The following is a 7,975-nucleotide window of genomic DNA, read 5'->3' as shown; positions in this document are numbered from 1 at the left end:
CCTGTGGTCCATGGTGCTCTCTCAGAGATGACAGCTGTGACAGCACTCACCAGTGGCACATTCTGTTCCATCCTACAGTCTTCACTCTTGTCCTCCCCTCACTTCTAGGGATCAGGCTTGTTTCTCCCTTATTTTGGGGGACAGGCCAAGCTCATCCTTCTAGTGGGAACATGTCTCTCCCTTAGCCTGGACCATGTTGGCTCTCACTACCAGCCAACTTGTGGTTCACTATGAGCTTACAGAAACCCTCCAAGCCACATTTGGACCTGTAAAAATCAGGACCTGTTCATGTCTAAATGCACCATGCTGCCATTCCTCTGGCATCCCCTTATCAGAAGGTTATCCTAATGAAAAGATATTTGCTCTCTGTGACCTCTTCCATCCTCTCCTAGACCTCTTGGCTTACACACATTGAGTTATTCAGATTTTGGTGGATATCTTGGTATTTGATATCTCTCCCATCCCCAGGTACAGGACGCATCTGAGCAACTACAGCTGGGAAACCGAGCCTGCAAGTCTTCCTTTCTCTTAGGTACCCAACCTCTCCCCTGGGAAAGTTTTCTTTATTCCCACTTCCCTTTCTCCTCACATCAGAGCTCATGTTTCTGCTCCTTTCCTTTCTCCCACCTCCCATTCTCAAGGAGGCTCAGTGTCTGTTGTTTCCTTCTTTGTGCTCATGAGTTCTCATGATTTCGCTTCCACTTGTGAGAACATGTGGTATTTGGTTTCCTGTTGCTGAGTTAGCTTGCTAAGGATAATGGCCTCCAGCTCCACCCATGTTCCCATAAAAGACATGATCTCATTCTTTTTATGACTGCATACTATTCCATGGTGTATATGTACCACATTTTCTTATCGAACCTGTCATTGATGGGCATTTAGGTTGATTCCATGTCTTTGCTATTCTGAACAGTGTTGCAATGAACAGTTGCATGCATGTGTCTTTATGGTAGAATGATTTATATTCCTTCGGGCATATACCCAGTAATGGGATTGCTGGTTGCTGGTTGAACGGTAGTTCTGCTTTGAGCTCCTTGAGGAATTGTCATACCACTTTCCACAATGGTTGAATGAATTGACACTCCCTACAGCAGTGTATAAGTATTCCCTTTTCTCTGCAACCTCACCAGCATCTTTATATATATATATATATATATTCTAGTATATAATGAAGTGTATATAATTCATAAATAGGTATATATATATATATATATATATATATAATTATATATAATATAGATAATTAAATATATATTATATTATATATGTTAAATTATATATATGTAAATGGAAGAAAGGGGTGATGTTCTATGGGTATCTGCTAGGAACACAGAACTGAGAACAGAGGTGGGAGGGCACCCCTGTGGCTCTGAAAATTCCAGGTAGGATGAAATTGAAGCCTGCAGACCCTAGGAACAAAGGGCTTGGACAGGGAGGATCTGATGTAAACAAAGGTGGGTTTTCAAGTCAATTATACTTAAATTTCAAAAAGCGTCACCAGCCTCTTTTGTGTGATATCATCACTATGGCAATAATGTGACAGATGTCTTCTATGGGTCAGGCAATGGGTTGGCTGCTTTGAATGTACAATCTCATGCCATCCTCTCCTAAGGCCTGCTACAGAGTTGGCATTACTGGATCCGTTTACAGCTTAGAACCTACCACTTACCTGGAGCCACAGAGTTGGAAGGGGTCAGGGAGTTGGGGTCTGAAACCAGATCTGTCTGATTTCACTGTTATCCAGGCTTCTCTCTCTTCCCTTAGATAAACTTTCAGCATTTCCCCATTGGCTCCAGTTTTCTAACTGTGGTCAAATAAAAAGCCAGATCCAGCCACAGGTCTGAATAAAAACATCAAGTCTATTCACTTATTTTGCAGATTGGAAGCGGTTGCTCCAAGGAAGGGCAGGGAACAAGGAGGTCAAGGGAGCCAAGTGAACTAGGACGTTGCTTTTCATTGTTAAGTCTAATGTCCCTTCCACTGCACCTGTTTCCCAGACTGGACCTGCAGAACTGGTGATGCCAATAAGTGTGCCATGAGGAAAGTATCCTGCAGTGAAATAAGTCTGGGCATTATCGAGTTAAAGCTAAATAGAGCTTCTCACAATCCTCAATATATTACTGTGCATTTGATTTTCCAAAAGCAGGCATTAGTATGCTTGTTTCCCAAACTTATTAGACAAAGAGTTTGATGGAACAATGATTAGCCTCAAACTGGTGTATTGTGGAACAGAGTTTGGGAACTCTGGCTTCCTTTGCAGAAGAACACTTACTTTGAGGAAATACAGGGATTACGTTCAGTGGGGGTTTCAAGTAATGCCAACTGACCACTCATAAAGATGATATTTCCTGCAGGAAGGATGAGAAAATCCTGAACTCCTGCAGGAGCTCTCATATTTTTCCTGACGGATATAAGTAGAGACAGACTCCATGTAGAACAGATATTCTGAGTAAAAGAAGGAACTCTGTAGAACAGGCTTTGGGAGAAAGGACAGGATCTAGCTGAAGAATTCTGAGAATGAGGCCAGATATAAAAGAACACATAGTAAACAGATAAGGCTGCTTTACAGTACTCAAAGCAGAAGGATGATATACCTTTATTTTTCTCAAAATCTGGCTTTGAGGCCCATCCACTGTGATCGGCAAGAAGTCATACACAAGACATATTTTTGATTTTTGGTGACTCTTTTCTTTTTTTTTTTTTTTTTTTTTTGAGACAAAGTCTCACTCTCAGGCTGGGGTGCAGTGGTGCAATCTCAGCTCACTGCAACCTCCACTTCCCAGGTTCAAGTGATTCTCATGCGTCAGCCTCCTGAGTAGCTAGGATTACCAGGGCATATCATCGTGGCATGCTAATTTTTTGTATTTTTAGTAGAGACAGGGTTTCACTATGTTGACCAGGCTGGTCTCAAACTCCTGACCTCAAGTGATCCGCCCACCATAGCCTCCCAAAGTGCTGGGATTACAGGCATGAGCCACCCTGCCCAGCCATTTTCGGTGACTCTTACCCTTCCTTCTGGTCATACCAGCATCTGGAGCTTGTCTAGTCCAGAACAACTGGGGGAAAGCCAAGTCTGGTCATAGTGGATCCCCAAGAGAATCACTAGTATAACTTCTGCTGTGCAGATTTGGACTCCAGCTTGGACTAGCACTGCCATTCCAGGCAGGATGCCAAAATGGCCCTCCCAGGGGTTTAATCACAGACAGGCCTCAGCTACAGGGACCCCTGGGGTAACCAGGGCCACTACTTGGTACCCACAGACATCCAGCCTCCTTACAGTATCTAAGATACTCCTCTTCCCAGCCTCAGTGAAGTTTTCTTGGCAGCTGGATACATCCCTTCTTCCCTAGAAGCCCAAATTTCAGGCCCACTCCCATTCCCAATTCATCCAATTTAGCTTCTTTAACCAAACTCCTGAAAGCATGGGCCTGATAATGCTCTTCTGGGGTTTGGGGAGCCAGGTTGACCTTACACATTTAAGGAGAGCATGAGCTAAATATCCCCTTGAATCAGGAGGGGAAAAAATGCCTCTACTTTCTTTGGCTAATGAATCCATAGCAGGCACTCCTAACAGTTCCATTAAAAAAACGGCCAAGTGCAGTGGCTCATGCCTGTAATCCCAGCATTTTGGGAGGCTGAGGTGGGTGGATCACTTGAGGTCAGCAGTTCCAGACCAGCCTGGCCAACATGGTGAAACTCCATCTCTACTAAAAATATAAAAATTAGCCAGGTATGGCAGTGTGCACCTGTAGTCCCAGCTACTTGGGACGCTGAGGCACAAGAATTGTTTGAACCTGGGAGGCAGAGGTTGCAGTGAGCTGAGATTGTGCCACTGTATTCCAGCCTGGGTGACAGAGCGAGATTCTGTCTCAAAAAAAAAAAAAAAGATGATTTTTCTCAAGAATACATCATGTCACAAATACACAAGAGAGGCTATTATAATTGCTATGATTACATTTGCAGTAAAAGATAGGAAAATGTTAGAGACAAATTTGGTAAAGCAATGAAGTCAGAGAAGGGAAATTAACTCCAACAGACCCTGGTCCCTGTGGAGCTTCCCTCCACGTGGGGCTGAAAAAGCCTTGGAGTGATTCTGACACATGAGTAAGAATGACTCTAATGTGATCGCCATTATAGCACAGGGGCCTGGGAAGTATTGTGTAGTTGAGCACAGGAGTCAACATGCCGTGAACTCGCTTGACATCAATAATAAGTAACATAAATAATCACAAGCAGTAAAAAGGAAAAGGATAGAAAGACTGGCTGTGATGTTTAATTATTATTATTATTTTGAGACGAAGTCTCCCGCTGTCATCCAGGCTAGAGTGCAGTGGCACAATCTCAGCTCACTGCAACCTCCACCTCCTGGGTTCAAGTGATTCTCCTGCCTCAGCCTCCCTAGTAGCTGAGATTACAAGCACCCGCCACCATGCCTGACTAATTCTTGTATTTTTAGTAGAGACGGGGTTTCGCCATGTTGGCCAGGCTTGTCTCTAACTCCTGACCTCAAGTGGTCCGCCTGCCTCAGCCTCCCAAAATGCTGGGATTACAGGTATGAACCACCATGCCTGGCCCATGTGATAGTTAATTATATGTGTTGGCTTGGCTAGGCTATGGTGCCCCCTTGTTTGGTCAAACATCAGTCTAGATGTTGCTGTCCAAGTATTTTAAAGATGTGATTAACATTTAAATCTGCAGACTCTGAGTAAAGCAGATTACTTTCTATAATGTGAGTGGGTCTCAGTCTAATTAACCGAAGACCTTGACAGCAAAAACTGGGGTTTCCAGAAGAAGCAATTATGTTTCAAAACCTCAAGACAGAAACTCTGCCTGGACTTATAGCCTGCAGACTCAGACTCAAGACAGCAGCATCAACTAGTCTCTGAACTTCTAGCCTGCCAGCCTGCCCTACACTTTTTGTCCTTGCCAGTTCCCACAACTGCATGAGCCAATTCCTTGAACTTAATCTCTGTGTCCGACTGATCTGTTTTGAGGAGAATCCTCACTAATAAAAAAGACTTATGCTATTTTGAATATTGTAGTGTCCACTAGAGATTAAGAATTAAAGAGATGAGAAGGGAACCAAACTAGGTGTCCATATCTACTTTTTCTCCCCCCAGCACCAAATTCCATAAAGTGGACAACACTTAAAAGAAAGGGGAGAATGGAGAAGAGATATAGAAGGAAAAGAAGGAGGAGGAGGAAGAGGCAGTGCATTTCTTTATACAGCACAGTTCTTTGTGACAAGAATTGCAAAGATTTTTTTCCTCAGTTTGCCTCTTGTTTTTTGACTTTGTTTATGGTAGTGTTGTCATGCAGAAGTATTTTATTTCCTATAAAATAAATTAGAAAAATGAAGATATCCCCTAAAAGACAGAAAACAGATGGTATCAAATTAACAGAGAAGCAAGATCAGAGAAAACCACAGCCTAAAATACCCCAGAAAAGTCCTGCTTTTGGAATGGAAGTTGTTCTGGAACAGCTCCTACTTCAGAGTCAATGGACCCAAAGAAAGGGACGGTACCCTGGGGCAACCACTGGGATATTCAATTTGGAGCAACAGGCCGTGCGAAACCCTTTCCTCTGCTGCTCTTGTGCTGAGCAGGAGTTAGCAGCCGTGTTGTCTCTAGGCTAAAACACTGACTTGGGCACTGAGGCCAGAGATGCAGAGTGATGTCCTGGCAGCAAGTCACCCCCAGGATAGACAAAAAACCCTCATGGCAAAAGATAAGCTAGAGAGGTTCCTCACACTCAGCAGAGGCACTCTCATCACCATCCACGAAAACCAATATGGCTTCACAAAAACAAGGATGAGCAGATGATCAGTAGTCAGGAAGTATCTGAGGAAAACCAATACCCTAAAAGAGATCAGTAGGCTAACAAGCAGAAAGATTGGTGTCTGAGAGTTGAGAGCAAAGAGAAGAGTTTACCTCTAATCAATTGCTTTAGAATGGTTAAGAACATGGGCTCAGGAAACAAACTGCCTGAAATCAATTTCTAGTTTTATCCTTCTCAAAGATGTATGGATAGCACTAGGGAAAGTTGTGCCTCAGTTTTCTAATCTGTAAAGTGGGATTTAAATAACAGCAATCTCATAGAATTATTTTAAATCTTAAATAAGATAATTGTGAAAAAAAACAACTCAGTAATGAGCTAATAATAAGTACTCAATACATGTTCAACACTGTAATTTTAAAAAGAAAGAACTGGCCACAGTAGAGAAGCAAAAATTTGAGAATATAGAAATGAAAATCAAATGTATGGCAAATTTATAAATGAGAAAGATGAATGAACAATATAATAGATTAAAAAGTGAATCAGTGACTGAGATTTTAGCCAGTGTGCCCAGGAGGTGGGGGTCTGTGTATGAGAGGGCAAGCTTTCTAACTGGCCTTTTCTTCTTTCCCTTCCCCTTCATGGAGGCAGAGCTTTTGACTGGCATGCCTGCAGGTGATAGTGGGGGTAGAGATGGGAGTGCTTGGGTCTGAGCTTTCAGTAGGTAGGGCCAGAAGTTTGTTTACCTATGGAAGGATCAAGCAAATAGGCTGATTCATTGAGGATAATGGGAGCCAGATTTTTGAGGAAATGAGGAAGGAATTGTGTGGCACTGGAACAGAAGCACTGATGTGAACTCAGATTTTACAGATGTATACATGTATAGGTGAACATACATACACAGACATATACATGCATAAATGCATATGTTTCCTTCCTTTGTCTCCTGAAGGGACCTACAAAAAATTACACAATGAGCACACCTAGTTCCCAAATCTTGGCTTCTAAATACCATTCTCTATGAAAAGAAACTGAGGCTGCTAAGAAAAAATGATTCCAGGGCTGGGGTAGAAAAGTACAAGAGGAGATAAAAATATTTTGTTTTTCTAAAAAGTAAGAAAATGCTCAGTGAATGAATGCTAGAAACATATCAAAAGGACCCAGGAACCAGCTGCAAGGGGACTCACTGGCCAAATCTGGGACAATTCAAGAATAAAAATATAGATAATGATAGTAATAAATTATAATCCACCAAATAAAATAATCCATGAATTCAGTTGATATAAATATAACAATTAATAAATGGAAGAAAAGGGAAAGTTCTCCCTTATGGTTAAATGCCAACTCAATATGGAAGAAATTCTAAAGTTCAAAAATCATCAGTGGGTAATCAAACTAGTAGATAAAAGTTTAATGAGGAACAGGAGATTTATGTAATCTCAAAGTAGTTCCCTCCAAATTTCTTATTAATTACAAGGGAAAATAACTTTACAGTGAAGAAATATATCAGAGAACACCTTAACCAAGTGTTTAAAGTTAACCTCATAGTAGTGGGCCAAGCCAATGGCACATGATTCACTGAGAAGGTTATAGCAATTCTACAATATTCCTGCCAAAATGTATAACCTGAATCTAATCATAAGGAAACATGAGGCAACATGGATTGAGCAACATTCTACACAATAACTGGTCAAGGGCAAGAAATTTAAGCAAAACAAAGGCTAAGAAACTCAGATTAAAGGCAACTAAAAAGATATGACAAATAAGTGCAATTTATGATCCTTGATTAGATCCTAGACCAGGAAAAAACAGCTGTAAAAACTTTATTGAGACAATTAATGAAATTTGAATGTGAACTATGGACTAGAAAATAGTATTATATCAATGTTAGCTGTCTCACATTTTGATAATGGTACTAGGGTTATAAAAGAGAATGTCCTTGTTCTTATGAAATACACGATGAAGTATTTAGGCTTGATGTATGCAACCTAGTCTTAAATAGTCCAGAAAAATGCGTATCTCCCTCTGTTCCTCCCTCCCTCCCGCCTTTCTTTCTTTCTTTCTTTCTTTCTCTTTCTTTCTCTTTCTTTGTTTCTTTTCTTCCTTCCTTCCTTTCTTTCTTTCCTTTTCTTTTTTTCTTTTCTTTCTTTCTTTCTTTCTTTCTTTCTTTCTTTCTTTCTTTCTTTCTTTCTTTCTTTCT

Source organism: Cebus imitator, unplaced genomic scaffold, assembly GCF_001604975.1.
Source record: "Cebus imitator isolate Cc_AM_T3 unplaced genomic scaffold, Cebus_imitator-1.0 Scaffold340, whole genome shotgun sequence".
NCBI classification, from domain to species: Eukaryota; Metazoa; Chordata; class Mammalia; order Primates; family Cebidae; genus Cebus; species Cebus imitator.
The sequence above is the reverse complement of the archived record's forward strand: the minus strand, read 5'-3'. Positions refer to the sequence as shown.